This window comes from Myotis daubentonii, chromosome 9, assembly GCF_963259705.1.
Source record: "Myotis daubentonii chromosome 9, mMyoDau2.1, whole genome shotgun sequence".
Classification (NCBI taxonomy): domain Eukaryota; kingdom Metazoa; phylum Chordata; class Mammalia; order Chiroptera; family Vespertilionidae; genus Myotis; species Myotis daubentonii.
Window position 1 is genome coordinate 38,986,153 of NC_081848.1, and position 27,850 is coordinate 39,014,002.

General features: G+C 46.9%; 1 protein-coding gene, 1 long non-coding RNA gene and 1 pseudogene across 2 annotated transcripts in view; all 3 read left to right on the forward strand.

Moving 5' to 3' along the window:
• Positions 1-14,842, forward strand: part of LOC132242071 (uncharacterized) — a 54,308-nt gene extending 39,466 nt beyond the window's left edge. Inside the window, exon 2 of the long non-coding RNA XR_009454546.1 lies at positions 14,581-14,842. This is a non-coding gene — a long non-coding RNA (uncharacterized LOC132242071). The remainder of the gene's footprint in view (positions 1-14,580) is intronic.
• A 1,576-nt stretch (positions 14,843-16,418) lies between these two features.
• LOC132241779 (protein S100-A10-like) lies at positions 16,419-18,013 on the forward strand (annotated as a pseudogene).
• Positions 18,014-20,165: 2,152 nt separating this feature from the next.
• Positions 20,166-27,850, forward strand: part of PAK1 (p21 (RAC1) activated kinase 1) — a 124,856-nt gene continuing 117,171 nt past the window's right edge. The window contains exon 1 of the mRNA XM_059708368.1: positions 20,166-20,699. The gene's annotated coding sequence lies outside the window, so the exon portion shown is untranslated. The remainder of the gene's footprint in view (positions 20,700-27,850) is intronic.

A 27,850-nucleotide genomic window follows, 5' to 3' on the forward strand; every position in this document is an offset into this window, starting at 1 on the left:
TCCCTGAAAAAAGCCGTTCAGATACTCCTCCCTTTTCTAGCTACAGAGAGGAGGAGGGGGGTTCTTCATTACACTTTAGCCCAAAGGAGATATTGCAACAGACGAAATGTAGGAGCAGATATGAGAATCCAGCTGTGTTCTATTAATCTAGATAGTAAAAGAGATAACAAAGATTTAAGGCATGCTACTCTTCTCATTAATTTTTTGCTGGAGAAAACAGTTATTTTTCATAGAAATATGTTCTTCATGTTAAAATACAAAGAAATTGCTAAGGTTATTTAAAAATGAATAAGTATTCAACAGTGTTTGTTTTAATTTCTAGCAAGGTGAATATTGATAGGTAGGACCCGCGTAAACACCGTCCTCTGGAATCGTCAATGATTTTTAAGGCTGTAGAGGGGTCCTGACACTGTAAAGGCTGAGAACCCACGTCCTGCCTGGCGCTGGGATCCCTGCCACACCACCCGAGACAACCGCGTTACTGCCTCCGAGAGCAGCTGGTTGCATCTTTGGACTACTCTGCCAGCTAGAAAGTTCTGGCAAGGAGTCAGGAGTCTGTGTTTTGGAGGCTCCCACTGACTGGTGCTAGACTCACCCCTTGGAGTTTGGAGCCTCTTCCAGGTCCGGAAGACAGTCATCAATGGCCCTTTGTGGTGGCTCCAGGGAGAACCAGCCTGTCCCTCACGTGGGGTGACTCACGTGCATGTGTGTTTTTCTGTGTCAGCCTGTGATTTGCAGGCAGCATTGCCAGGCCAGATAACTCACAGCTGCTCTTCCAGGAACCAGAAGGTTGTCTGCAGCCTCACACTGAATTTTTTTAAAAAAATGTACTTTATTGATTTTTTACAGAGAGGAAGGGAGAGGGATAGAGAGTTAGAAACATCGATGAGAGAGAAAAATCGATCAGCTGCCTCCTGCATACCCGACTGGGGATGTGCCTGCAACCAAATGCCCTTGACCGGAATTGAGCCTGGGACCCTTCAGTCCGCAGGCCGACGCTCTATCCACTGAGCCAAACCGGTTAGGACCTCACACTGAATTTGAGAAACTCATTTTGTTGTTGCTTTTCTCAAAAAAATTATTTTCCCCCCACTATAAATCACACGTGCTTATGAAGGAAAAACAGACAGAGAAAAAGAGAGAGAAACACAGGGAGAGAAAAAGATCCTTAAAAAGGAAAGTTGAGTGACAGTTAGCCCTGACCTTCTTGTCCTGGCATTTCCCTTTCAGGCTTGCCCTGATGCCATTCTCTTCAAACAATCCCTAGGAGCAGGTCTGTGCTCCCCTCCTCCAGAGGCCCGCTGCACGGTGGAGGGCGGCTGTCTGTCTGTCCGTCAGAAGCCCTTGAGCACAGCTGAGGAGGGCACTCACACGGAACAGGAAGCTCCCAGGAGCGCTTCTGTCTGAAGGCCCTTTAGGTCAGATCTCTTCAGGTTATGTGGGGCCAGAGGGGACAGAGACTTGATTACAGCAGTGATTGGTCAATTTTTTTCTGCTTTTTTTCACATGTGAAATATGAAGTTCTTTCAGAAATTCTACTTCTGAGAATCTATCCTATGGAAATGGTCCCTTCAGTCCACAGGCCGACACTCTATCCGCTGAACCAAACCAGCTAGGGCTATAAAGATTTTTTAATGACATGGGAAAATTAACATAGAGCATTGGTTGCCTAGAATATGACTAGCATATAGTTTTAACATAAATATTTGTTGATAGAAAATTGAATAAGAAACTGTATATACAGGTCAGTCTCGATTATATAAGTATTTTTGTAACAAAGTCAAAAAAGGTTATCCTAACGGTTGGCACCAATATATCTCAGATGGAGGACACTGTGTTTATGAAAGTACTTTGAAATGCCCAGCAGACACGGATGTCAGCAGATACTCAGCTCAGACGAGGGGAAGCTGCTTTGCATGAGGCGAAGAGAGAATTGGTTTACCACTTGTGAAGGGGGGGGTGGGGGAGAAAGAAGGTATTGGTCAGCACTTGAAATTGCAAATAGACACTTAACTCAACCCGGCTTAAGGAGAAAACCCAGATATCTAGCCAGACGTGGTTACATTCAGAGACTCACACTTTGTCATCCATATTTGAGTTCTTGCTCCATCTTTTGATTTTATTTTCTTTTGTCTGAGTCATTCTCAAGCAGGCTCCTCACATGTGGTAGCAAAGATGGGCACTGGCAATGCGAGGCTGACCTTTCTACCAGGTCTGTGACTCCAGGGGCAAGAGTTCTTCACTTACCACAAACCTGCCCCTGAATAGCAGTCGGCCGAGGTCATTATCTGGGCGTGGTCACTTGTTGGATCCCTGACATAGGGTGGGGTCAGCCCTGCTCAAGTCATTTGGAAGTTTCAAAAAGTTACTTGCCAGGTTCTTGGTGTAGAGCTTCTAAAAGTCTTGGAATTTCCTGAGTGATAAAAGTATCTTTATTATTCATAGTCCCTTGAGTCATTCCTGAGTTCATGCTGATGAGGTGACTCATGGTGGGCCCCTATCTAGCTTCAGGATGGACACTGGTCACCAGAAAGACCAACTATTGATTAGAAGGTTGGGACGCTGAGCCAGCCTAACCTTCAGGGAGGAGAGAGGGTTGGAGATTGAGTCCATGATGTAACCAGTCACGCTCAAACAACGAAACTCTAATAAAACTCTGAACACCAAAGCTCAGTGAGTGGAGGTTCCTGGTTGGTGAACACATTGTGAGGAAGATGAGCTATTGTCGCTCCATGGGGAGATGGCACAGAAGCTCTGTGTTCAGAACCCTCCCAGACCTTCCCCGACGTGTCTCCATTTGGCTGGTCTGATCAGTACGCTTTAAAATAAAACTGTGATTGTAAGTACAGTGCTATCCTCCGTTTTGTGTCATTTTAGTGAATTGTAGAACCTGAGGGGGGTGGTAGGAACCCTCTGGATTTGCACCTTGTTGATCAGAAGTATGGGTGGCCTGGGACCCTACTTGCCATTGGTGTCTGAAGTTGGGGTGGTCTCGTTGGGGAATGTGCTCCTAAACTTGTGGAGTCTGACAGTATCTCCTCTGGGTGCTGAGTGTCAGGATTGAATTGCAGTACACCAGCCGATGTCAGAACAGTGGGGGTTGAAACAGAATAGGTTTCACCCTGAATCTGTATATCAGGGGACGGGTGTGGAACCAGGAGCCCAGAGGCCAATGGGCTATGGTATCCGAAGGCCACAGGGAAAGAAATGAAACCTTGAGGAGGGCTTGGGATTTCCTCAGGACATGGAATTGGAGAGGAGTGGTTAGTCTGTAAACTGACCCCATACACACAGGGCAGGGAAAAGAACAAAAAAGGAGTGACACCATTCTGGATTTGTAGGTGGCAGTTTTAATAAGCAAGGGAACTTACTTATCAGGCCTGTCTTGTGTGGCCACAAGACAAGTAGGTCTCCACTCCTTCCCTCCAGAATCTTCAAAGTTCATGTAGAGCAGTGGTTCTCAACCTTCCTAATGCCATGACCCTTTAATGCAGTTCCTCATGTTGTGGTGACCCCCAACCACAAAATTATTTTCATTGCTACTTCATAACTGTAATTTTGCTACTGTTATGAATCGTAATGAAATATCTGATATGCAGGATGTATTTTCATTGTTACAAATTGAACATAATTAAAGCACAGTGATCAATCACAAAAACAATATGTAATTATATATGTTTTCCGATGGTCTTAGGTGACCCCTGTGAAAGGGTCATTCGACCCCCAAAGGGGTCGCGACCCACAGGTTGAGAACCGCTGATGTAGAGGCCTTCACGGGGTTCAGTCACATATACCCCCCAGATGACCTCAACAGCACACCACCCTCCAGGCTACGTCCTTGAAGCAGTTCCCACGTGGGGTGGTAGCAGAGCATACATTCCAAGGACCTGAGAGGGGTGAATAGCCTCCAATTGCCTGGGTCCAGCCTAGGGTCAGTGGGCGGTCAAGTCCTGCTGATTGCCTGCTCCAGCACTCCACGCCTCATCACTGCTCCTATAATCTCACACGCCGCCACCCCGCTCCTGCAGAGGGCCCTGGGCGGTCAGCAAGGGGCTTCACCAGCACAGGCAGCCTGTTTGGTGCTGTCGGGCAGCACTGGAGGCAGATGCCACAGCAACAGTGCAGGCACCCGCGGGGAGAACAGAGATTAAGGCGGTGATACTTCAAACCAGTAACAACGGTTTTCACCAAGAGCCGCATGAGCTGACCCACTGATTTTTAAGCCGCCAAGGCTGGGGGTCGGATCGCTCAGGGTATTCACTTGTGTCCTCAGGTGACTTAATAAAGACGACACATTAGCAGACTCATCGGGCATGAACATACAACATTCTGTTTGGATAACGGCACAGCCTGTGAGGCAGCGATAGTGTCCAGTGCCATCCTGTTTTGGAGGTCACCTTCTCATTAGAAACACTTCAGTGTTCAGTGAGGGCAGGCTTTGTCGGCTACCCTTTAAGGCTTGCTGGGCTTCTCTATGTGCTGTCAGCCCTTCAGGCCAGCGGAGGGAAGAAAGATGGCAGCCAAATGATTCTATCAGTCACGGGGGCTTGAGGTTGTGCACACCATACACGGGAGAGGCGGCTCTGTCGGGCCTGAGGAGATGGACTAGGGGTGGGATGTGATAGACCAGGACTCTACCTTCTCCCCTCTCTCATTGGTGCACTGCCGGTTCCGTTCCAGGTACAGTGCTCTTCATCAGGTCCAGCTTACAGCAGGATAACGGGTGCCGGTGGAGGTTCAGTATCCCCCTCACTCAGGTGTGTGAAGAAACTCACCTATCCCAGAGGGTTGTCCCATTGCAAATTCCAGCAGGGAACTCCTTTTCCAGGTGTGATGGGGCTTGGCGTTCTCGCAGCATAGCACACTGATCCACCGTGAGAGTCAAGGCAGTGGCTGTCTCCCATGACACCCATGTCTTTACAATGTTGGATGTCTTGGCAGAGGTCCACAGCCTGGCATATGGGGCTTTAAATGTATTTGAGCCAGGGAAAATACTTTAAAAAATAATCATTTTCTTTTTCTTTTAAAATATATTTTTATTGATTTCAGAGAGGAAGGGAGAGGGAGAGAGAGATAGAAACATCAATGATAAGAGAGAATCATTGATTGGCTGCCTCCTGCACGCCCCCTACTGGGGATCAAGCCCCAAACCTGGGCATGTGCCCTTGACTAGAATCGAACCCGGGACCCTTCAGTCCGCAGGCTGATGCTCTATCCACTGAGCCAAACCAGCTAGGGCGGGGAAAATACTTTAGTCCACCTGGACAAGGTGGTTTTACTTGTTAGTAATTTAATCTGCTGCTTTAATATTTCATTTTCTTTGCCACTAACCCTGCTGCTTGCGGTTATAGAGGAAATGGAACCTCCATTCAATGTCATGTTCTTTTTCCCAATCTTATGTATCATGACCTTTGAAATGTGGTCCCTGATCATTGTCTAGTTGGCAAGGGTATCTGTACATGGCAATCAACTTCTCTCATCCCCCAGTGGTGGTGACCTGGTTTGTGAGGCGACAGAAGAAAACTTGGTTAGGCTAGAAGCAGTGTCCACACAAACCAGGGCACATTTAGAACCTCACTTGAAGGGAAGGGGCCCGTGTAATCAACTTGCCAATCCCTCACAAGTTGGGAACTCTTTTTTTTTTTTTTAAATCTTTATTGTTCAGATTATTACAGTTGTTCCCCTTTTTTCCCCTCGTAGCTCCCCTCCACCCAGTTCCCACCCCACCCTCTGCCCTTACCCCCCCCCCCCCACTGTCCTCATCCATAGGTGTAGCTTTTTGTTGCCGGGTCATACACATGGAAAATGTAGCTATTTCCATCCGTGACGTGTCCCTGTGTTCGGCCTCACAGGGGCCGTCTCAGCCTCGCAGGGACCGTCTCAGCCTCACAGGGACCGTCTCAGCCTCACAGGGGCCGTCTCAGCCTCACAGGGGCCATTTCAGCCTCAGAGGGGCCGTCGCAGCCTCGCAGGGGCGGTTGCATCCCATGTTGGGGGTGAAGGTGCGAGACAGAAGCTCCTCTCGCTGTCTCTCCTGCTGCTCCCTTTCGTATCGCTGATGCTGGAAGTTTCTGAGGGCAGTCTGCAGGTGCTGGACATCCTACTTTAACTGGTCAACACGAAGTTTGGCATTCTGTCTTTTGTTGGGCGGCTCCTTGCTGGACAAAATCTCCAGGCGTTCTAGCTGGCTGAATATCTGGCATGCTCGCTTGGATTTCGTTTTCTACTAAGTGCACAGACTGCTTGTCTGCCGTCTCCCAGCATCCCATGTGAGACTGGATCTGGTGGATCTGTTTGTGCATTTGCTGGTACAGCGGTTCCATGTCGCCAGCCCAGCCGGGTCCAGCTCCGGCTTCCTCCAAACCTGATTCTGCTTCTTGAGTGTGTCCCTTATCGGTGTGAGGAGTTGAAATCTGCAGTTTGTTGGGTTACCTGCAAAAGCGCAGGTGGTTCCTTTTGTGCCACTGGCACAGCTTGGGTGGGGATGTAAATTGAGTAGGGCGGGGTCTCAGGGAATCACCAGGGCGGAGCAAACAGCAATGGCGTCTCCACAACTCGCCTCTGCGACTCTGCATCTCCACATCCCCGAGTGCTGGCGAGCAGCTCCACGGGAAAGCCACCCTCGCTTCCCGACCCGCTGCAAGGCTGTCCCGCCTCTCCCCATAGGGGTCTGGGACCTCAGAATCCCGCCCCAAACAAGCTCAGTGGATTCGAGAGTTTGTAACCCCTTCCGATTGAAAAAAACCGCTCATCCAGTTGCAGCCCGCCTGGCGTGTGCCTCCGTACCTCTATTCTTGGCGCCTCTGCAAATCCTACTCAGTCTCAATGCTCTTCTTTCTTTCCTTCCAGTTGTAGAACTTCCACTGGGCCAGCTTTCCCATGATTCTGAATGATAGCTGTTTGTCTTATAGTTGGTATTTTCAATGTTGTTGTGGGAGGCAGCACGCACAGGTCTGTACCTTATGCCGCCATCTTGGTTCTCTTAACAAGTCGGGAACTCTTGTGGATGGCCCAGACTTCTTCGGTAGTTGTCTTGGGTGTTGTTTAGAACACATGGGATCTGCTGTTATTGCATTAACCAAGTTCCTGTATTTCAAGGGCAATCTGACATCCTTGGAAATACGCCAAACACCGAGATGCTACAGTGGCCACTCTTCCTAGGCAACCATTCCCATGTCTCTCCTGAAGTGTCAGTTGCTAGGGCTCATACCTGAGTGAGTGTGTCAGCTTCCTGCTTGCTGGAGGCTACCAGCACCTATGAGCCAGGATGTGGAAAACTGTGAGGACTGCCTCGGGCTCTTGCAGACAAACTCCACTGTCTTTCCACATACCCTGCCCCTCCCTGCAAGGCCTTAGTCATGATCATCCACCCCTTAGCTCCCCATTTTCCAAGCCATAGCATTAATCCCTGTAGAACAGCACACTGTCAGAGCCAAGGGTGAACAGAGAGTGCTCCCGGCCAAATGACTCCCAAAAACTTTATGGTGGTGCCTGGGTCTTGAATTTTTTTGTGAGTTCATTTCCCACCCTAACTTTATGGTGGTGCCTGGGTCTTGAATTTTTTTGTGAGTTCATTTCCCACCCTCTCCCTCACAGATGCTCCAGCGAGGCCTGTACAGTGTCCTGCAGCAGAGGCACGTCTTTGTATGTTAATGCTATCGACAATTTTCCTGTACTTATACTGACATATCTTTTACCTCCATTTCATTTATTTATTTATTTATTTATTTATTAATTAATTAATTTTTTTTTAAATTTTCTTTATTGATTAAGGTATTACATATGTGTCCTTATCCCTCTATTGCCCACCCCCACCCCTCCCCATACCCTTATCCCCCTGGTGTCTATGCCAGCCGTGGGCAAACTACGGCCTGTGGGCCAGATCCTGCCCGTTTGAAATGAATAAAACTAAAAAAAAAAAAAAGACTCTACCCTTTTATGTAATGATGTTTACTTTGAATTTATATTAGTTCACACAAACACTCCATCCATGCTTTTGTTCCGGCCCTCCGGTCCAGTTTAAGAACCCATTGTGGCCCTCGAGGCAAAAAGTTTGCCCACCCTTGGTCTATGCCCTTTGGTTAGGCTTATATGCATGCATACAAGTCCTTTGGTTGATCTCTCCCCCTGACCCCCACCCTCCCCTACCTTCCCTCTGAGGTTTGATGGTCTGATCAATGCTTCTCTGTCTCTGGATCTGTTTTTGTTCATCAGTTTATATTGTTCATTATATTCCACAAATGAGTGAGGTCATGTGATATTTCTCTTTCTCTGACTGACTTATTTCGCTTAGCATAATGCTCTCCAGGCCCATCCATCCAAGGGAGTTCCTTCCTTTTTACAGCAGCGTAGTATTCCATTGTGTAGAGGTACCTTACCTCCATTTTAAAAAAACAAAAATGAGATCATGTTATACAAACTGCTTGCAACTTGTGTTTTTTACACTCAACAACATGTAAAGGACATCGTTTCAGGCCAATATATAGAGATCCATTTAATTCCTTTTAGGAGAGAAGGGGGGTCCTAATATATGATGACCAGAGAAAGATTTGACTTTGGGTGGTGGGCACACAGTGCAATATACAGATCTTATAACATAGAAACCCACACCTGAAACCTATATGATCATGTTGACCAATGTCACCCCACACCTTTAATAAAATATAATTCCTTTTAATGCCTGCATAATAGTCTGCTGTATGGTTGTATCATTTATTTATTTAATCAGTCACCTATTGATGGATATTTAGGTTGATACCAGATTTATGTAGCTACAATGCTGCATACACATTCTTAAACTTTTCTGCTGTTCTTTTCTTGGTAGGACAGACTCCTAAAAGCAGTATTGCTGGGTCATAGCAGATGCATGCTTTTAATATTATTAGATGCTGTCACAGTACCTTCCAGTAGATTTATATCACTTTACACTTCCACCAATAGTGTACGAGAATGTCTGTTTTCACACATGATTGACATTAGCAATCATTTTAGTGTTTGTTGAAGGAATATTCTTAAGTTCATCAAACTGAATGTGGCAGAAATTGGATTGGTTCCCTCAGTGTCCAGTCCAACTGCCTTCTGGTATGTTTTCCTGTACTGGAGGCTGGAAAACCAAATCATATTCCCAGACTTTTCTAGGGAGCGTCCACAGGCAGATGCACTCTTGCAAGACTTGAGTTTGGAACTGAGTGGGGGGGGGGGGGGGAAGGACAGTAGGTAACCAGGTGCGCTGATGTGAACTGCGGTGGAGATGGCAGGGTTCTGGAGCCGTCCGCCTTAAGAGGGGCCTTCCGATGGTGGCAGGGCGCAGCTTCACTCCTGGGAGCTCAGCCTGGAGTCTTTTCTTTAGCACTGGCAATGATTCTTCAAGCGATTGTGTACCCTGAAGTCAATATTTTTGTGCTTTCACTATCCAGAGTGGGTCCTCTGAGCTTGTTTCCTATTATGTTCAATTGTGTGACACTGGCCCACCCTCGTTATTTGTAAAGAGGAGATAATAATCCCGACCTTGTGAGGGTTAAGTGGGATGATGCATTTAAAGTGACGGACTCACTCTTAGTTCCACAGGCTCATGGGCGGCGGGGCCTTTCTCTCTTCCCCCTCTGTAGGCTCACTCACCCTGTGAGACCCACGTAGACGCCGTCTCCTCAGACCGCGGGGAAGGCAGAGTTGTCGCTGGGCTCCCACTATCCTATTTCTTTCCTTTTACAGGTCACAACATGCTGTGCTGCTATTTTTCCTATGTGTGTTTGTCTCCCCAACTAGCTTTCGAGTTCTCTGAAGGCAGGGGTATGAATGACTTACCTGTATTTCCAGGGCCTGACACAGAGCAGGGAATGAGTGAAACGTGTTGGTTGAACGAATTAACCCTAGCGCAGCCTCACCGAGCTCTTCAGTTTCCCACCCCTTGTCACAACAGTAAACTCTAGTGCCCCATGGGTATCTTAGATTAGTATCACCTGGCCGCAAGGAACAGGAAGCCTTTTAAACTAGCTCAAGCAAAGGCGGGTATATCAGTTAAGCGGTTAAGCGTCAGGTGCAGGAAACAGAAATCACTCTAGCTATTGTAAGTCAAAAAAGATTTAAAGAGAACTGAGGTCTTTATAATGTTGTTGCAAATATCGGAGGCGTGAGCTGTAGGCTGGACCTCCAGGAATAACTCGCAGAACAACACTGCCCACGTGACCTCTCCAGCACAATCAGGGAGGCGGGGGGAGCCCTCCAATGTCTAGGGATGTTTAAGAATACACGACATCTGGCCAGCATGGCTCCGTGGTTGAGCATCGACCTAGAACCAGGAGGTCACAGTTCAACTCCTAGTCAGGGCACATGCCCAGGCTGCAGGTTCAATCCCCAGTGGGGGGCGTGCAGGAGACAGGTGATCAATGATTCTTTCTCATCATTGATGTTTCTCTCTCTTTCTCCCTCTCCTTCCCTCTCTGAAATCAATAAAAATATATTTTAAAAAATACATGCACAGTGAATCTAGACACCCACAAAGTTAGTGACTGCCCACGGAGATAGTACTGCAAAAAAAAACACCCCAAAATACCCCCGTCTCCCTAACTGTTCCCAGCAGCCACAGCTGCAGCAGCCTTCACAAATGCTGAGGCTTCTAATCCTTGGAGCTGCCTTTCCCACCCTCCTGTATTAGCTTTCTATTGCTCAGTAACAAGTATCACACTTAGTGGCTAAAAACGACACATGCTTATTATCTCAATTTCTGCGTTCGGGGTCTGGTCCTTTGCTCAGGGTCTCACAAGGCTACAGTCATGGGGTTAGTGGGTTGCATTCTCATCAGAGGCTGCCAAACTCCCTCAAGTTATGGGCAGAATTCATTTTCTTGCAGCTATAGAACTCATGGTGGCATGCTTTTTAAAGGCCAGAAGGAAACACACACACACACACACACACACACACACACTGAATGAATGAATGAATGAATGAATGAATATCAGAAGGGGAGTGAGCGTGAGTTATGTTGGAGTCTTTTGTTTTTAAAATATTTTATTGATTAAGATATTACATATGTGTACCCTCTACCCCCCCCCCCCCCCCGCTCATCCCCTCACCCCCCCGTTGTCCGTGTCCATTGGTTAGGCCTATATGCTTGCATATAAGTCCTTTGGTTGATCTTTCCCCCTTGCCCCCACACTCCCCTACCTTCCCTCCAAGGCCAGACAGTCCAATCAATGCCTCTCCGTCTCTGGATCAGTCCTTGTTCATCAGTTTATGTTGTTCATTATATTCCACAAATGAGTGAGATCCTGTGGTATTTATCCGCTCTCCAGTTCCATCCATGCTGTGGCAAATGGTAAGAGTTCCTTTTTCTTCTTCCTCTTCTTAAAGAATACCTTTCAGCATTTCATATAATGCTGGTTTGGTGGTGATGAACTCCTTTAGCTTTTTCTTATCCGTGAAGCTCTTTATCTGACCTTCAATTCTGAATGATAGCTTTGCTGGATAAAGTAATCTTGGTTGCAGGTTCTGGCTATTCATCACTTTGAATATTTCTTGCCACTCTCTTCTGGTCTGCATGGTTTCTGTTGAGAAATCAGCTGACAGTCGAATGGGTACTCCCTTGTAGGTAACTGACTGTCTTTCTCTTGCTGCTTTTAAGATTCTCTCTTTATCTTTTGCTCTTGGCATTTTAATTATGATGTGTCTTGGTGTGGTCCTCTTTGGGTTCCTTTTGTTTGGGGTTCTCTGCGCTTCCTGGACTTGTAAGTCCATTTCTTTCACCAGGTAGGGGAAGTTTTCTGTCATTATTTCTTCAAAAAGGTTTTCAATATCTTGCCCTCTCTCTCCTTCTGGTACCCCTATAATTCTGATGTTGGTACGCTTGAAGTTGTCCCAGAGGTTCCTTACACTATCTTCATATTTTTTGAATCTCTTTTCTTTTTTCTTTTTCGGTTGGGTATTTTTTGTTTCTTTGTATTTCAAATCTTTGACTTGATTCTTGGGATCCTCTTGTCTGCTGTTGGATCTCTGTAAATTATTCTTTATTTCAGTCAGTGTATGCTTAATTTCTAGTTGGTCCTTTTTCATGTCCTCCATGGTCTCACTATACTCCTTGAGGGATTCATTAAATTTATCGGCGGTTTCCATAAAATTCTTGAAAAGCCTTATAAACGTGGCCTTGAACTCTATATCCAGTCGTTTGCTTTCCTCCGTTTCTGCCATTTGTGACCTTTTTCTTTGTCTCTGCATTTTGGCTGCTTCCCTGTGTTGATAGAGTGGCCCTGCGCGCCAGGTGTCCTGTAGGGCCCAGTGGCTCAGCCTCCCCAGTTACCTGGGGTAGACACTCTTGGTGCACTCTTGGTGCCTTGGTTGTTGTAGGATCACTGGGAGGAATTGACCTCCAGGCCAATTGGCTGTGGGTATCGGCTGTGTCTGAAGTGGGAGAATGGTCCCCCTCTGACCACTGGGTACAGTGGCTCCTGGATCTAAGGAGGTGCTAATTCAGCCCCTGCCTGAGGCCACACAGCAGGAGCCACGAAGAGGCTCAGCTGTGAAGCAATGCAAGCCGCTGCGGGGCCTTGGGCCTTCTCTTGGAAGTTCCGGGTCTGCCTGGCTGGGCTGTAGTTAGGTACATTCACATGCAAAAGCCTCTGCCGCAGCCTGGGTGGGGCGGGGTCTCAGGGAGTCAAAGGGTGGTGAAAGCAGCTATGGTGATTCTCCGCGCCCGGAGTCGCGCGTCTCAGTGTCCCGGTAACGGCTGCAAGCACCTCTGAGGGAAAGCCGCCCTCAAGTTCGCCCGCTGCCGCCTGACAGACCAGCCTCTCCCCGTATGAGCCCTGGGTCCCCAGAGACCCGCTGGAACCGGAGTTCAGAGCAGTCGGGAGCTTGTGATTCAAAAAGACAGCCGCGTCCTCAGGCGCCACCCCCTTTCCGCGCGCGCGAGCCACCGCCGTACCTCTGCACTTCACCTCTGCAGTTCCTCTGGCACTCAGCGTGCCCCTCTTTTCTTCTAGTTGTAGAAATTACACTCAGCCAGCCTTCCTGTTGTTCTGGACGATGTTTGCTCTGACCCTTGCGGCATTCTTCAATTGTTGTGTGAGGCGACAATTTCCCGGTGTTTATCTATGCCGCCATCTTCTATGTTGGAGTCTTATATAGACTGAGAGCCACTGAGAACAGTGCCATTCCACAGTAATGAGCTCACTTGGTGCATAGATTTTGGGTTCTACATTCCCTTCTTCAATGAAAAGAATCAGAACTCTTTGGAGAAGTGGCTGATTTGAGGGCTGGGTAAAGGATAAGAAGAGCCTAGAGCAGTGACGGCGAACCTATGACACGTGTGTCAGGGGTGACGTGCGAACTCATTTTTTTGGTTGATTTTTCTTTGTTAAATGGTATTTAAATATATAAAATAAATATAAAAAATATAAGTGTTTTACAATGGTTGCAAATATAAAAAAATTTCTATATGTGACATGGCACCAGAGTTAAGTTAGGGTTTTTCAAAATGCTGACACGCTGAGCTCAAAAGGTTCGCCATCACTGGCCTAGAACATTGTGGACCAAAAAGAAGGAAGTGCTCAAAGAATGATGGGGACCTGTCAAAAGGACACTGAATGGCATGGCTATTTTGGAAAGCAGTTTAACAATTCTTAGAGTTAAATATACACTCACCCTACAACCCTTCCATTTCACACCCAAGAAAAATGAAAACATATATATACCCACACAAAGACTTGTGCCCGAATGATCATAGGAGCTTTATTCATAATAGCCCCAAACTTGCAATTCGATCAATAATTGAATAAACATGTTGTAGTATATCTATGTAATGGAATACTACTCAGCAACAAAAAAGGAAGAAGTACTGACTGACACATGAAACGGCATGGATAGTCTCCAAAATAGTATGCTGCATGAAGGGAACCAAACACAAAAAGTACCTACTGTATGGTTCCATTTATATGAAATTCTAGAACAGGCAAAATTAGCTTAAGGTGACAGTAAGCAGATCATTAATTGCTGGGGGTGTGTGGGGGGAGGGGACCCACTGCAAAGAAGCACAAGGGAACCTCCTGTGTCAGAAGGGGTGACAGTGTTTACAAAAGATATACATTTGCCATAACTCATCAAGCTAAACACTTAAAGTAGGTATATTTTTATTATGTGTAAATTATACCTCAATAAAGTTGATTTTAAACACCTGAGCAAAAGATATGAATAGACACTTCACAAAAGAGAATATTCAAATGACCACAAACTTGGTCTAATTCAACCGCATTAGCAATCAATCCCCACATAACCAACTGAGGGATTGAGATAATAAAGATGGATGATACCAAGTATTGATGGGGATGTGAAATAACTGGAACTCTCATACATTACTGGTAGGAGTGTGTTGACTCAAGTAGTTTGGAAAAAGGTTGGTTTTGCGATGTGAACCCATAATTGAAACCTGTTTAGTCTGTAGCAGGTATTTCTGGTACTTGCTGTCACATTCCCTTAGCCCACCTCCGACTGCGGCCACAATTGTGGGGGACAGTTCCAACTCTCCTCCTGCTGCTAAGCTGTCACCTCAAGTATATACCTGACTTTTTTTTTTTTTAAATTCTGCTCTAGAGTCTTCTCTGACATCTGCAAGCAAAGCCACAAAGTCCAGGGGAGTCAACAGCAGTGGGAACACCTTACCAACGAGGGATGGAAGCCAGTGGGTAGAAGAATGCATCTTTCAGGCAGTCTGTTCTGGGAGGCATTCTGTAAGCTTCTCCGAGGTTCTGGCAGAAGCGAGACCCTCAGTAACTCACTCTACATTGACCTTTCCTTTCCCTTGTTTCACGCCCGTTCCCTCGGCTTACTTCCCAAATAAACAACCTGCACCCCAGTGTGTCTCTCAGCCTCTGCTTTGTGGGAAACCTAAACGTAGGCAGTTGGCACCGGAAGTCAGCCCAGAGCGAACACCTCAGGAGCGGATTCTAGAATGGAGTCGCTCCCTGACCAGGTGACAGCAAGGACTCTGTTGGGCAGTTGAGCAGTGACAGCCCCTGATATGCTGAGCTCTTCACCTGTAGGAGACTGGAAGGACAAGTGGGAGGAGCACATTAGATTATGCAGTGGTTCTAGCATAGGAATTCTTAAGCTTTTTTAAAAAAATATTGCCTTCATATTGAGAAAAATTACATTGATAGTATCTCAGGTTTGTGGGGGGCGGGGGGGGGGTGGGCAAAAGGTGTCAAGGTGGTCAAAGGTACAAACTCCCAGTTACAAGATAAACCAGGTGTTGGGGATGTAATGTGTGGCATGGCAACCATAGTTAACAGTACTGTTTTGTATATTTGAAAGCTGCTAAGGGAATAGATCTTAAAAGTTCCCATCACACCCGACCGGTGTGACTCAGTGGTTGAGTGTCGACCCAGAACCAGGAGGTCAGGGTTCAATTCCAGGTCAGGGCACCTACCGGGGTTGCAGGCTGGATTCCCCAGTAGGGGGTGTGCTGTGCAGGAAGCAGCCAATCAATGATTCGCTCATCACTGATGTTTCTTTCTTCCCTTCTCCTCTCTGAAATAAACACACACACACACACACACACACACACACACACACACACACACATATATAAAAGTTCTCATCATGAGAAAAAAATTGTAACTATATGTGGTGCTGGATATTAACTAAACTTAGGGTGGCAATCATTTTGCATATATACATATATCAGATCATTTGTACACCTAAACTAATCAGTGTGATAAATCAATTATATCCCAATAAAAATAAATACAATGAACCACAGAACTGTAAAGTAATGTGCATCCCTAGCCAGAGAGATTAAATACTAAGAAATAAGATTTTGTCTAATAGGGTTGAACTTTGGAGGCCCCCAAACATTGTGATATTTAAGATGCTTTTTGTCCACTTAAAAACAAGTTTTCACTTCCTTGGGGAGATACCACCCCCGTTGAGAATTCATGCTGTAACACTGGAATGGTATGGGGTGATGTCAATTATAATTTCATGGAATTTGCTGGATTTTGTTAACTACCTTAAAAGCCCAGACAAATGAGAATTTCAGGCAGTGTTACCTACCTATCAATTCAGGACATGGTAGGAAATCCAGAGACCTTCGTGGGAGACTTTTTATTTTATTTTTAAAAATATATTTTATTGATTTTTTGCAGAGAGAAAGGGAGAGGGATAGAGGGTTAGAAACATTGATCAGTTGCCTCCTGCACACCCCCTACTGGGGATGTGCCCACAACCAAGATACATGCCCTTGACCAGACTCGAACCTGGGACGCTTGAGTCCGCAGGCCGATGCTCTATCCACTGAGCCAAACTGGTTAGGGCCTTGGGAGACTTTTTAAAACCCTCTTCCTCTCCGGGAGAGAGCACCGCGTGAAAACCAGGTGAGCATGCCTGCGAGGGGGGCAGAGATCCTTGGACTGGTCTCTTGTGCTAAAGTCATGGTTCTGTGGGTAGGGAGTGGGACCCTGATGCCTGGGATGGAGATGTTGGGGTGGATGCAACTGAGAACCTTGTACCGCTAGCAAGGAGCCCCCTCCCACTTGTTAGCATAGAGTTGGTGCCCTTGATTTGAGACTGTATTAGTTTCTTTTTTTTTAAGATTTTAAAAATATATTTGTATTGATTTCAGAGAGAGAGATAGAAACATCAATAATGACAGAGAATTATTGATCAGCTGCCTTCTGCAGGCCCCCTACTGGGGATCGAGCCCGAAATCTTGACCAGAATTGAACTCGGAACCCTTCAGTCCACAGGCTGACACTCTATCCACTGAGCAAAACCAGCTAGGGCTGTATTAGTTTCTTATTGCTGCTGTAACAAACTGTCACAAATATAATGGCTTAAAACAATACACATTATTTTATGTGCTGTGGTTCAGCCTGCTTTATTTGAGGGGGTTTGTGGATATGTGCATGGGGGTGGGGCTGGCTTTCATTCCCTCCACAGGGCTTGACCCTCTGATCTCACTCTTTACCCCCACTCCCCCCCTACCTGCTGGGTAATACATTCAGTGGTCACATCCTCCTGTTTCAGTCAAATACACATGACAGTTCTGTGGTTCAGAAGTCAGAAATGCGTATCCCTGGGCTAAAATCAAAGTGTCTGCAGAGCTCTGTTTCTTTCTGGAAGCTCCAAAGCTTCTGTTATCTTGTCTATTCTAGCTTTTGAAGTTGTGTTTTTTTTTTTAATTCTAACCCAAGGACATGTTTTATTGATTTTAGAGAGAGAGGAATAGGTGAAGAGAGAAACATCAATGTGAGAGAGAAACATTGATTGCTTGCCTCCCATCCATGGCCTAACTGGGATAGAATTCAATACCTAGGTATGTGCCCTGACCGGGAATTGAACCCACAACCTTTTTGTTGTATGGGAGGATGTTCCAACCAACTGACCCACCTGCCCATGCTGGAGCTCTTTTTATTCCATAGCTGTGGCCCTTTTGCTCTGTCTTCAAAGGGTGAGTGGAGTGCTTCTCACATTGAATCACAACTCACATCTGACCTTTTCTGTAGTCTAGCCGACCTCTTCCCCACTCTTCTGCTTTCCTTTGTAAAGATCTTTGTGACTACATTGAATCCGCCTGGATAATCCAGAATAACCTCCCCATCTCAAGATCTGTAATTTAGCACTGGCCGTGGGTCCCAGCCAGCTCAGCGATCCCGCATCACCTCCTCCAAGACCTCACCAGAGTGCCTTCTCAAATGGAACACCCCATGGAAACCATGATGTTCACATTTCACAAAATTGCTGGGGATAAAGGCTACTAAACAAAGGAGGACCTGAGAGTACCCATGGAAAACTTCTCTGGGTTTTTGGAAAATCAAAAAGACCTTCTGGCTGTGGACAAAATAACGAAGGACCTGGAGCAGTGCAGAGAGGGCAGAGTGGGCTTCTAGAGTTTTTTTTCACTATTGCTGGGCTCACCATGGCGGGCGATGACAATTCTGCAGCACACATGAAGCCGAAGGGGAAGAAGTCGGCAGCACTGAGCAGTTCTCCCACCCTGATAACAGTTCTCCCAGTGGTTGCTTAAGGAGTCTCTGCCCCACAGCTTCCCTCTATAAGTTTCATGAACAGATTGGGAACCTTAGAAAATGTACAAACAAAACCCCATCCTCATTCCACATGAGAAAGAAAAGCCGATTAAAGCCAGATACGCTTTTGATTTTTATATTGATTGTATCCTCAATAAACACATTTCTTTTTTAGTTCCTTAAAAAAGATTCTTAATTTAATGACACCTTCAAGGTCCCCTTTGTCATGGAAGGTAACATATTTATAGGTTCTGGGGATTAGAATGTGAATATTTTTAGGGAGCCATTATTCTGTCCTCCACAGAGACCATACAGAACGTTTAGATTAGGATTAATTTACTGAGTTATGATTTTGGGTTAAGTTACTTAACTCCTCTGTGCCTCAGTTTTTTCATAGATAAAATGGCTGGATAACAGTCTATTTCAAAGGGTTGTTAGAGGCCTAAAGGAGATAATGCTTAGAACAGTATCTGACACATAGTAAGCACTATGTTAGTATTTGTTTGATACATTTTTAACTTTGCTTCTATAACTATGTGTCAGGCACCATTCTAGATACTGGGGATATGGAGTGTATGAGTAGGAACAGGACTTGATCTCAAGGAGTTCAGGGAGTCAGACACACAAATACAGTTACTACACAGTAAAAGGCATAAGTACTACAGGATTACAACATTGTGAAGGCTCAGGGAAATTTAAGAAATATTAGTTGAATGAATAAAATGAACATGACATTCAAACTGGGCTTTGTAGAATGAGTAGGTATTGGCCAATGAGATAAAGAGAGAAGGGCTCAGAGCCAAGCAAATGTGTGTTCAAAGAACATTAAGTAGCATTTTGTGTAGCTGGAACAAAAGATAAAAGCTAGAAAGGCTGATGTAAGCACCAAGGTTGAACAGAGTCAAGTTAAGGAGTTTGGACTTTATCTTGAAAGCAACAAAGGCCTTCCAGAGTGTTTAAACAGGGGAGGACATCATCAGATTTATGGTTTTAAAAGGCTACCCTGGTCACTAGTAAGAATGGATTGAATTTAGAGATAGAAGGCTGGCCCAGTTGTCCAGACGATGGTAGTGAGTGAAAAGAAGGGCAAGGACTTGATAAATATTTAGGAGACTGTACAGGATTTGGTGACTAATTTGATAAGGGAGTCAAGAGAGGAAGAACAGGCATTATGTTCAGGTTTCTGGCTTATGAGACTGCTAGATGGCGGCCCATTGACTGAGACGAGGAAGTAACATGAGTCGCACCTTTGAGGGGGTGGGGGTGGTGGGGAAGGTAATAGGTACAGCCATGATTCAAAGGTCTTAACATGTGCTAAATTGTAGTTACTATTATTATGGTAACACTAAGGCTTGGAGATCATGTTAAGGACACAAAGGTACTACTTATTATGGAGAAATTGTTTCTTAGAAATGTTAAGGTCCGGTCACTAACATTGGTACAGCTGGGATTTGAAGGAGGACATCCGATTTCAGACCTTCAGTCACTAATGTTTCAGGTTTGGACATGTGGGATTTCAGGTACAGCGCAGGTTAAGTGATGCTGTCCAGGAGGCATCGGGAAACACAGAAGCCGAGCTCAAGGGAAAGGTAGGGGTTGGACGTAGTCTCCGTGGTAGGAGAAGGACGGGAAAGGAGGCCCATTTTTTTCAACGTCAGTTCAAATCTCTATTATTCTTTGTTCCGCAGCCCCTCCCCCTACAGAACTCCAAGTCGTATTATAAATGCCGGGCTCTGGGGTCACAGGAGGTGGGGTGGTTTGCAAATTCTGCTCTTGGCAATGGTCTAGCTAGCAGCTGATGCGGAGGAGCTTAGTAACCTGAAGAGGACCCCAAGACCTTTAAGCAGTCTTTTTCCACCTTGACCCGACCGTCATCGCCCCGAGAAATCGCCCCCTAATCTTCCCCGAGAAAGGCCGGGCCCAAGGAGCCAGCGGCAGTAGAGTTGGAGGCGAGGGGACAGATGCGGGAGCAATGACGTCATGCGGCCGCCGGGTGATTCCCCAGCCTCTGGCGTCATGCGCCGATGACGTCACTCCAGGCGCTCGCCTGCCCCCACGCCTGGGCCGGCCGCGCTCACGTAGGTCGGTCCGGGCCTCCCCGCCCCCTCCCACCTGCAGGAGGCGGGGCGGGCGGGACTCCGCCGCCTCGCCCGGGAGGGGGTTGGGGCCGGTGGGAGAGGCGGTCGCCCGGCCCCGCGGCGCACAATAGCGCGGCAGCGGGCGGGGGCGCGGCTGCAGCTGGAGCCCGAGGTGCCGGCGGCCACCGACGCCCCTCGGCCTCCCCCGCACACGCCTCCCTTCGGCTCGTCCACCGCGTCTCCGCGCGCCTCCCTGCCCGGCCCGCGCCCCGCGCCCCGCTCCGCCGGCGCGTTCCCCTCATCCTCCCACCCCTCGCCCGCTCCGCGCTCGGATCCCCTCCCAGGGCGGTCTCCCACTTCGGCCCGGCGGCCCGCGAGCCCCCACACCCGCCCCGCAGCACCCCTGCACCCGCGGCGCCCGACCCCTCCCGGCCCGAGGGGATCCCCGGCCCTGCCAGAGCGCGCGGCGGCGGGAGCGAGAAAGTGAGGCGGCCCCGCGCACCCCCGGCTCGGCCGCCGCCCCCGGCTGAAGGAGGAGGAGGAGGAGGAGGAGGAGGAGGAGGAGGAGGAGGAGGAGTAGCCGAGTCCAGCCGAGCGAGCGCGGAAGGTGAGGGCGGCCTCCGCGGTGCCCGGCGTCTCGGGCAGCCCGGCTCGGGCGCGGGGCGGGGGCGCGCGGCGGGGGCCCGGGCCCATTCATTCCCCGCGGCGGGGGCGGGCGGCGGCGCCAGGTGAGTGGAGGCGGGGCCGCCGCCCGCGAGGTGGATGGTTCCGACCGACCAACAAAGGCCCCCGCTGCACACACCCGCGCGGCCGCGGTCTCGGACTCGGGGGCCAGGGACCCCGAGAGGGGGCGGGCGGGGAGGGGAGGGGCGGGGCCGGGACCCCGGACAGGTCCGGGTCTGGGAGCGACTCTTTCCCCAACTTTGCGGTCCCCCGGCGCTGACCTTGGCCCGCGATCGGGAGCCCCGCAGGCGGCGTCCGGGTTGCTGTGCGTGGAGAGGGCGCCCCTGCCCGGGCCGGGGAGTCACCTGTGGGTCCCACTCCTGGAAGAATTCGAGCGGCTGGAGCCGGACTCCTGCAGCCCCTCCCCCACAGCGGGATGCGCCGTAACTTGTAGAGTTTAACCCCAACAGGGAGAGGAGAGAGAATTATTTTATGCTGATTATTCCATGTCAATGATTATAGCCTTTACTGGCTTGAACATTTAACAGCAAACACGGGAGGGAGTGTTTTTGGAAGAATACTTGAGAAGTTGTGGGTGTTTGTGGGTGTTGGGAGCCAAGTGCTTGTGTTGGTTCAACTCGGTGGATAACTGTCTTATGCTTTTTCCCCCCTGGGACTGTGAAAGGTGAGGGGAAGGGTTAGGACTATGGTTACCGAAAAAATTCAAATTCATAAGACTAGCCTTTAAGAATTGTTCCTGAGAAAAGTCTTTTTTTTTTTTTTTAAATGTTTTATTGAATTTTTACAGAGAGGAAGGGAGAAGGATAGAGAGTTAGAATCACCGATCAGCTACTTCCTGCACACCCTCTATGGGGATGTGCCTGCAACCAAGGTACATGCCCTTGACCGGATTCGAACCTGGGACCCTTCAGTCCCAGGCCAACGCTCTATCCACTGAACCAAACCGGTTAGGGCCTGAGAAAAGTCTTTACTTTTGCCTTCTGTGTGTTTGGGCTCTCTCAACTTTGTCAGGAGAAAGCAGGAGCCGACAGTACACCGATGCCTCATTGATCTTACCTTGTGACTTCACCGCCTTCCTGTGACCTTGAGCAGGTTACTGCCAGCCTTCAAGTTCCAGGAGTTTGTTTTTACGCCCTGGACACAGACATGTACCAAGCACTGACTCAGCTTTCAGGACTCCCCTGGAGAATCCCCCTTCTCCCACTCTGAAGCCTTTGATAGCATCCACTCCCAAACTCCTCTCAGGCAAAGCCAGCTTCTGCCTGGAGCCCGCAGCGGCCTGCAGGATTTACCACAGCGTCGGTAACATATTTTGTTGTTGTTATGTTTCTGTTTGGGAAACCCTCCATCCAGGTGCCCGTGGAGTCCACCTCACCTTAAGGAGACTCTACTTCTCAAAAAGGGTTTTGGGAATATGGACTCTGAAACATTCCCTGAAGTTTATCCATATCCTTACCTGGAGGAGCTCATGGATTTATCTGGTTAATTTGCTTATTTAGCCATCCCTTGACCCTGCATTACTGGAGTCGGGAGAGCTACTGTGTCCAGGCCTCCTGCTAGGGCGATGGGGATTCAGAGTCTATTAAAGACATTCCGTGGCTTCCAAGAGCTCAAAGTCTAGTGGGTGAGGTAGACATGTAAACAGTGAGACCTGCTCTGATCTCCCGGGGACTCCCGTAGTCCAGGGAGCAATGTGCAATAATTGAGGCTGCTGGACCTGTTTTACAAGGTTTGTCCTGGCCAGTGAGTCGTGCTGGGAAGGTGGTGACCTGTCTCACATCCACAAGACAGCACTTGATAAAAGGCTTGTCTAGCCGAGCTGGTGTGGTTCAGTGGTTGAGCATCCAGCCGTGCACCAAGAGGTCATGGTTCAATTCTGGGTCAGGGCACATGCCCAAGTTTCGGGCTCAATCCCCAGTAGGGGGCGTGCAGGAGGCAGCTGTTGGATGTTTCTCTCTCTCTCTCTGAAATCAATAAAAACATATTTAAAAAAAAAAAAAAAGCTTGTCCAAGTCAATTCAATATACATTTACTAGGCACATGTTATGAGGCCCTGTGCTGGGCTTGGAGGAAGCAGTGCTTTCTGAAAGGAGGGCGCTGTGTATCCAGAGAAATCTTTGTAAAACAAAACCCATTGTATAAATGTTTCCCTACCCAGACTAGTCATTGCCTAAGGATGCATTTTCAAACTCGAACCTGAATAAGAAGTTTTCAGAGACCAGACTGCTGCCTACCGTTGCAGCCTCACTGTAACTCCCCTGCCACACTCTTCTTATCGCTGCTTTTGCTTGGGCTGGCCTTTCTCCCCCAATGCCGGCCTTCCACCCGCTACCTGCCTGTGGGGGAGTGCTTGTTGGACCTCTGGAAGCAGCAGTCCTTAGTCTCTCCTCCTGTCACCTCCATAGAATGAGTTACTCCTTTATTCTCTGGCTCCTGTGCACACCCCTCTTACACCTCTCTACAGCACTGTTGCAATTATTTGAGTTTGTGCCTGTCTTTTCCATTAGCCTGTGAATTTCTCCAGGGCAGGACCTGTTTAATTTTAGTGTCTTAACAAAGTTGCGTGCACGGATACCTGTTTAAAAGGAATGAATGGATGGATGAAGAAGCAAGTCAAGGCCCAGGAGATAGAGGATGTCTGATCCTTTGGGCTAGAACAATGATCTCTAAGTGTGGTCCCAGCACCAGCAGCATCAATGCCACCCGGGAATTTGTTGGAATTGCAAATGATTTGTTCCATAACTGAGTAACTGTGGTTGGGGCTGGGCCTTTAAATACAGTTCCTCATGTTGTGACCCAACCATAAAATTATTTTCGTTGCTACTTCATAACTGTAATGTTGCTACTGTTATGAATCGTAATGTAAATATCTGATATGCAGGATGGTCTTAGGCGACCCCTGTGAAAGGGTTGTTCAACCGCCAAAGGGGTCGCGACCCACAGGTTGAGAACCGCTGCTCTAAAACCTCCGCTGTAACAAGCCCTCCAGGTCAGCGGTCGCCAACCTCTAGGACCTCACGGACCACCGGTTGGCGACCCGCTGCTCCTGGTAATTCCGATACTTGATAGTTTGAAAACCGCTGAGTTAAAAGATCTTGTTTTGATAAGACCAGGTCCTTGCCATCCCCCCTCTCCCTCCCTTCTCTTTCAGAGCACTTACTGCCTGGCAGTTCATTCTAGTCCACCTCTGTATGCCTTCCTTTTGCCACTAGATTGAGCGCTTACTGAGAGCAGAGAATTTTGTCTGTTTTGTTGACGAGCTTTTCTTCCGGCTTCTATCTGTCTTTCTCCAACAAGCTTAGAATAGTGACTACATGCAGGCACTCAGATATTTGTTGAATGAATAAGATGATTTAGTCCCATTTACTGCCAGCTGCTACATTGGGGTTTTTTTCAATAGTTCTCAGATTGAAGAGGAACCATGCTTTAATATGAAAATCCAAGTGGATTCTGATATTTTTTGGGGGGAATTTATTTTAGACTGAGCTTTTCTTCCCGTTTATATCTGTCTTTCTCCACTAAGCTTGCAGGATTTTTTGGCCTTTGTTCTTGTAGTCAAGACCTGAGAACTGCTGTTGAAATATCCTAGGCCAGGATTGTTTCTTAGGGATTTGCGACTTGGTTTTGCAAGTCTAAATGAGCACCCTAACTTTTGAGCCTTTTAACTTGAAACTGTCTCTTCCGGATCTCCTGTGGTTTTGTTTTTCTCTAGTGATACTTAAAGCCCTACGGGGGCCTGTTTGACTCCATGCAAAGGTTTTTCTTCCTTATGAAGCTCTTAAAATATATTTTTTCTTTCACTTTCTTATTAGCCGTAAGATACAATATCCAGTTTTCTCCTTTCCTAACTTCCCTCTGAGAGATTGGCTTCGTTTGTTCATTCCTTTATTTATAAACATTTATTGAGTCCTTCCCTACCATGTGCCAAGCCCCATGCTGGGACAGGGTGTTCAGATATACATACTCAATGCTTTAACGAGTTAAAGATATCACAACATGGTGTGACAAATCTTAAAATGAAGGGATAAAGTGAGGGGTAAAAAGTGATGTGTACTCATAAAGATGGGAGAAGGCTGTCTTTCTAATCCTGCCTCCCTCACCTCAGTTTAGGAATACTTTATCAAACAAGCATTATTTTAATAAACAGACTTTAAACATATTTTCAACTAAGAGGTTGAAGGCTTTTGGGGAAAACAAAAATAAAAATCATGGTAGAATCAGCAATTGCTAATCTGAGATAATTCAATTCTGAGAGAGAGAGAAGAGGAGAGGAGAGGAGGGGAGGGGAGAGGCGGGGAGGGGAAGGGAGGGGAGGGGAGGGGAGGAGAGAGAAAACATCAATGATGAGAGAAAATTATTGACTGGCTGCCTCCTGCAGGCCCTCCACTGGGGACTGAGCCCCCAACCCGGGCATGTGCCCTGATCTGTAATAGAACTGTGATCTCCTGGTTCATGGGTTGATGCTCAACCCTTGAGCCACGCTGGCTGGGCCCTTTCTCCCTTTTTATCTTTCTAAATCATAACCAGAAAGTAGGGAAAAAACTTTTTTTTTTGTATAGTAAAGAGAGACGTTTAAGGTTATCAAAAGGACACATGCTTCATAGATGTAATTTTAATTCCTAAAGACTAATGTTGTAATTTGGAGATGGGGGAATAATGAAACCAGAAGAAAGTCAGGAGACCTTAATTTGTTTCTATATTACTGCATGACCGTACGAAGTGATTTATCCCTGTGCCTCTTCTCCTAATTGTAAAATGGGGATAGTAAAAGTTTCTGTGACCAGCTTACAAGGTTATGAAGCAACTTAAGTAAAATATTGGATATAAAGAAACCTTTGAAAAGTATAATTGGCTAGCTAGTTGTTAGCGGGTCGTAAACTTACTCAGTAGTTTATTGTACACCTGTTATGTACCAGCCACTGTGTGAGATGTTTTTTTCAATCTTCAGAATAAGCATACGGGATGATGGCCAGCACTTCTCTTTCATGGGTAAGGAGGTTGAGGCTCAGACTGGCAAAGGGAACTTGTTCAAGGTTTTGCTGAAAGTAGGTGGCAGACTTCATTTTCAGTCGATACCCACCTGATACCAGTTATGTGTTATGCTGTAATCTTTTCGTATGGAGGATATAGTAATGTTTGGCAAGTATATCGCTGTGAGAGTTAAAATACACTTTTATCCCCCCATTTAGCCTGCTCCCTTTTTCTGTGCATCGAACGATGGGTGAGGACAGATGAACATGCATTTACATTTACGTTTCTACAGGGAAAAGGCTAACATCTTGTCCTGCTGCGTTGGTTCAGTCTTTACAACAGTCCTGTGAGAGAGGTGTTTCCATTTTACAAGAGTTAGGAGACTGCGGATCATAGCAGTCTTGGCTTGCTCAGAGGCACATTATTAGCAAATGACTAAATATTGGTTTAAAACTACATTTTAAGAAATCTAAATGTAGTCCTTTACTTTTGTCACAATATCATATTGCCTTTTAAACTCTTTCAAACTAAGCTGTGGCACACTGGAAATGTCACTTTAGAATGCTTCCTGATCTCTCTCTCTTTCAAAAAAAAAAAATATTTTTAAGGATTTCAGAGAGGAAGAGAGAGGGAGGGAGGGAGAGAAACATGAACGATGAGAATCATCTATGGGCTGCCTCCTGCACGCCCCCTACTGGGGATAGAGCCCACAACCTGGGCATGTGCCCTGATGGAATGGAACCAGGAATGGAACCAGCCGTCTCCTGGTGCATGGGACAAACTCAACCAGCTGAGCCACACTAGCCGGGCTATCTCAGTGGTTTTTCATTTGGCCATGTATTTGAACCACGTCTGAAGATGTTAAAATAAATTGCCTGGCCTCTATCTCAAGTCTACTTAATTAAAATCTCACGGGATCTCTATTTTGGAAGGTTTATAGCTAATTCTGATATGCAGTCAAGATTGAGAAGTACCGCCATATATTACATTTTGCATAAACATGTACTTATTATATGAAAATGAATGTCTTAATTTTTATATAAAGTTCATTTCCTAAACACATTAAGCCTCAGGCATTGTCATGGGCTCTGACAAAACAGATGAATCATACATACCTGGTTCCTACCCTTAAGTTTATGGTTGAGAAACAGAGATGTCCATAGGCAATAATACTATATTGAGATAAAAAGGACACATGGAGATTTGTGCTGTGCAAAAGGCATCTACTCCACCTGAAATGGGGATAGCCTGGCAAACCTTAAGGGAAGTGTCACCTAAGTTGGGTTCTGAGAGTTGAGCAGAGCTTAACCCCGTACAGTGGGGGAGAGGGAGGAGGCGAGGGAAGGAGAGACCTTCCCGAAAGAGAGAAAGCAGTATGAGGGCTAGCAGCTTGAGAGCATGTTTGGGGAACCCTGATTAGTTCAGTGCACCTAGAGGAGAGATGCAAGGCGGGGAGTAGTAAAACTCTCTGGGTTAGCTAAAACAGGTATTGTTTTATCTCTGTTTCATAGAAGAGAAAACAGGAGTTAATGGGATTACCTGAGGCTGTATAGCAAAGCTATGATTTGACTCTTGAGTTCTGACTCTTGAGCTTCTGATTCATGCTTCTTCCATCATCACATCAGAGCTGCCCGAACCTTTACAGGGTTGTGGGGCTCAGACCAGCTCCCTGGATAAATGCACAGCAACTGCGAAGTTGTAAAGTGCTTGACTCACATTGTCTATTAATTGGGAGTTAGGACTAAGTGGTCTATAAGAGTGCTTTTAACTCAAGAATCTGTGGGCAGTTTCTAGGATTTTCCTTAATTGCGGAAATAAACATTGCCCTCCTCCCCCGAAATTGATAACCAGGGTCCAGTGAGCTAAAATCTTGTCAGATAGGTAGTCACTCTTCCAGTTTGAGGGTCTTCACTCAATCTCCCATGTTTGTTTTTAAAATACATTTATATTTTTAAATGTAAAAGTGATACATGAAAGTGATGCATGGCTCTCAGAAAATGTGAAGAATACAGAAGAAAAAAAGGTAAAACAACAAAACCACCACCACAACAAAGTCCATCAGTTTTATTGTAGAACTATAACCGGTAGTAGCATTTCATCTAT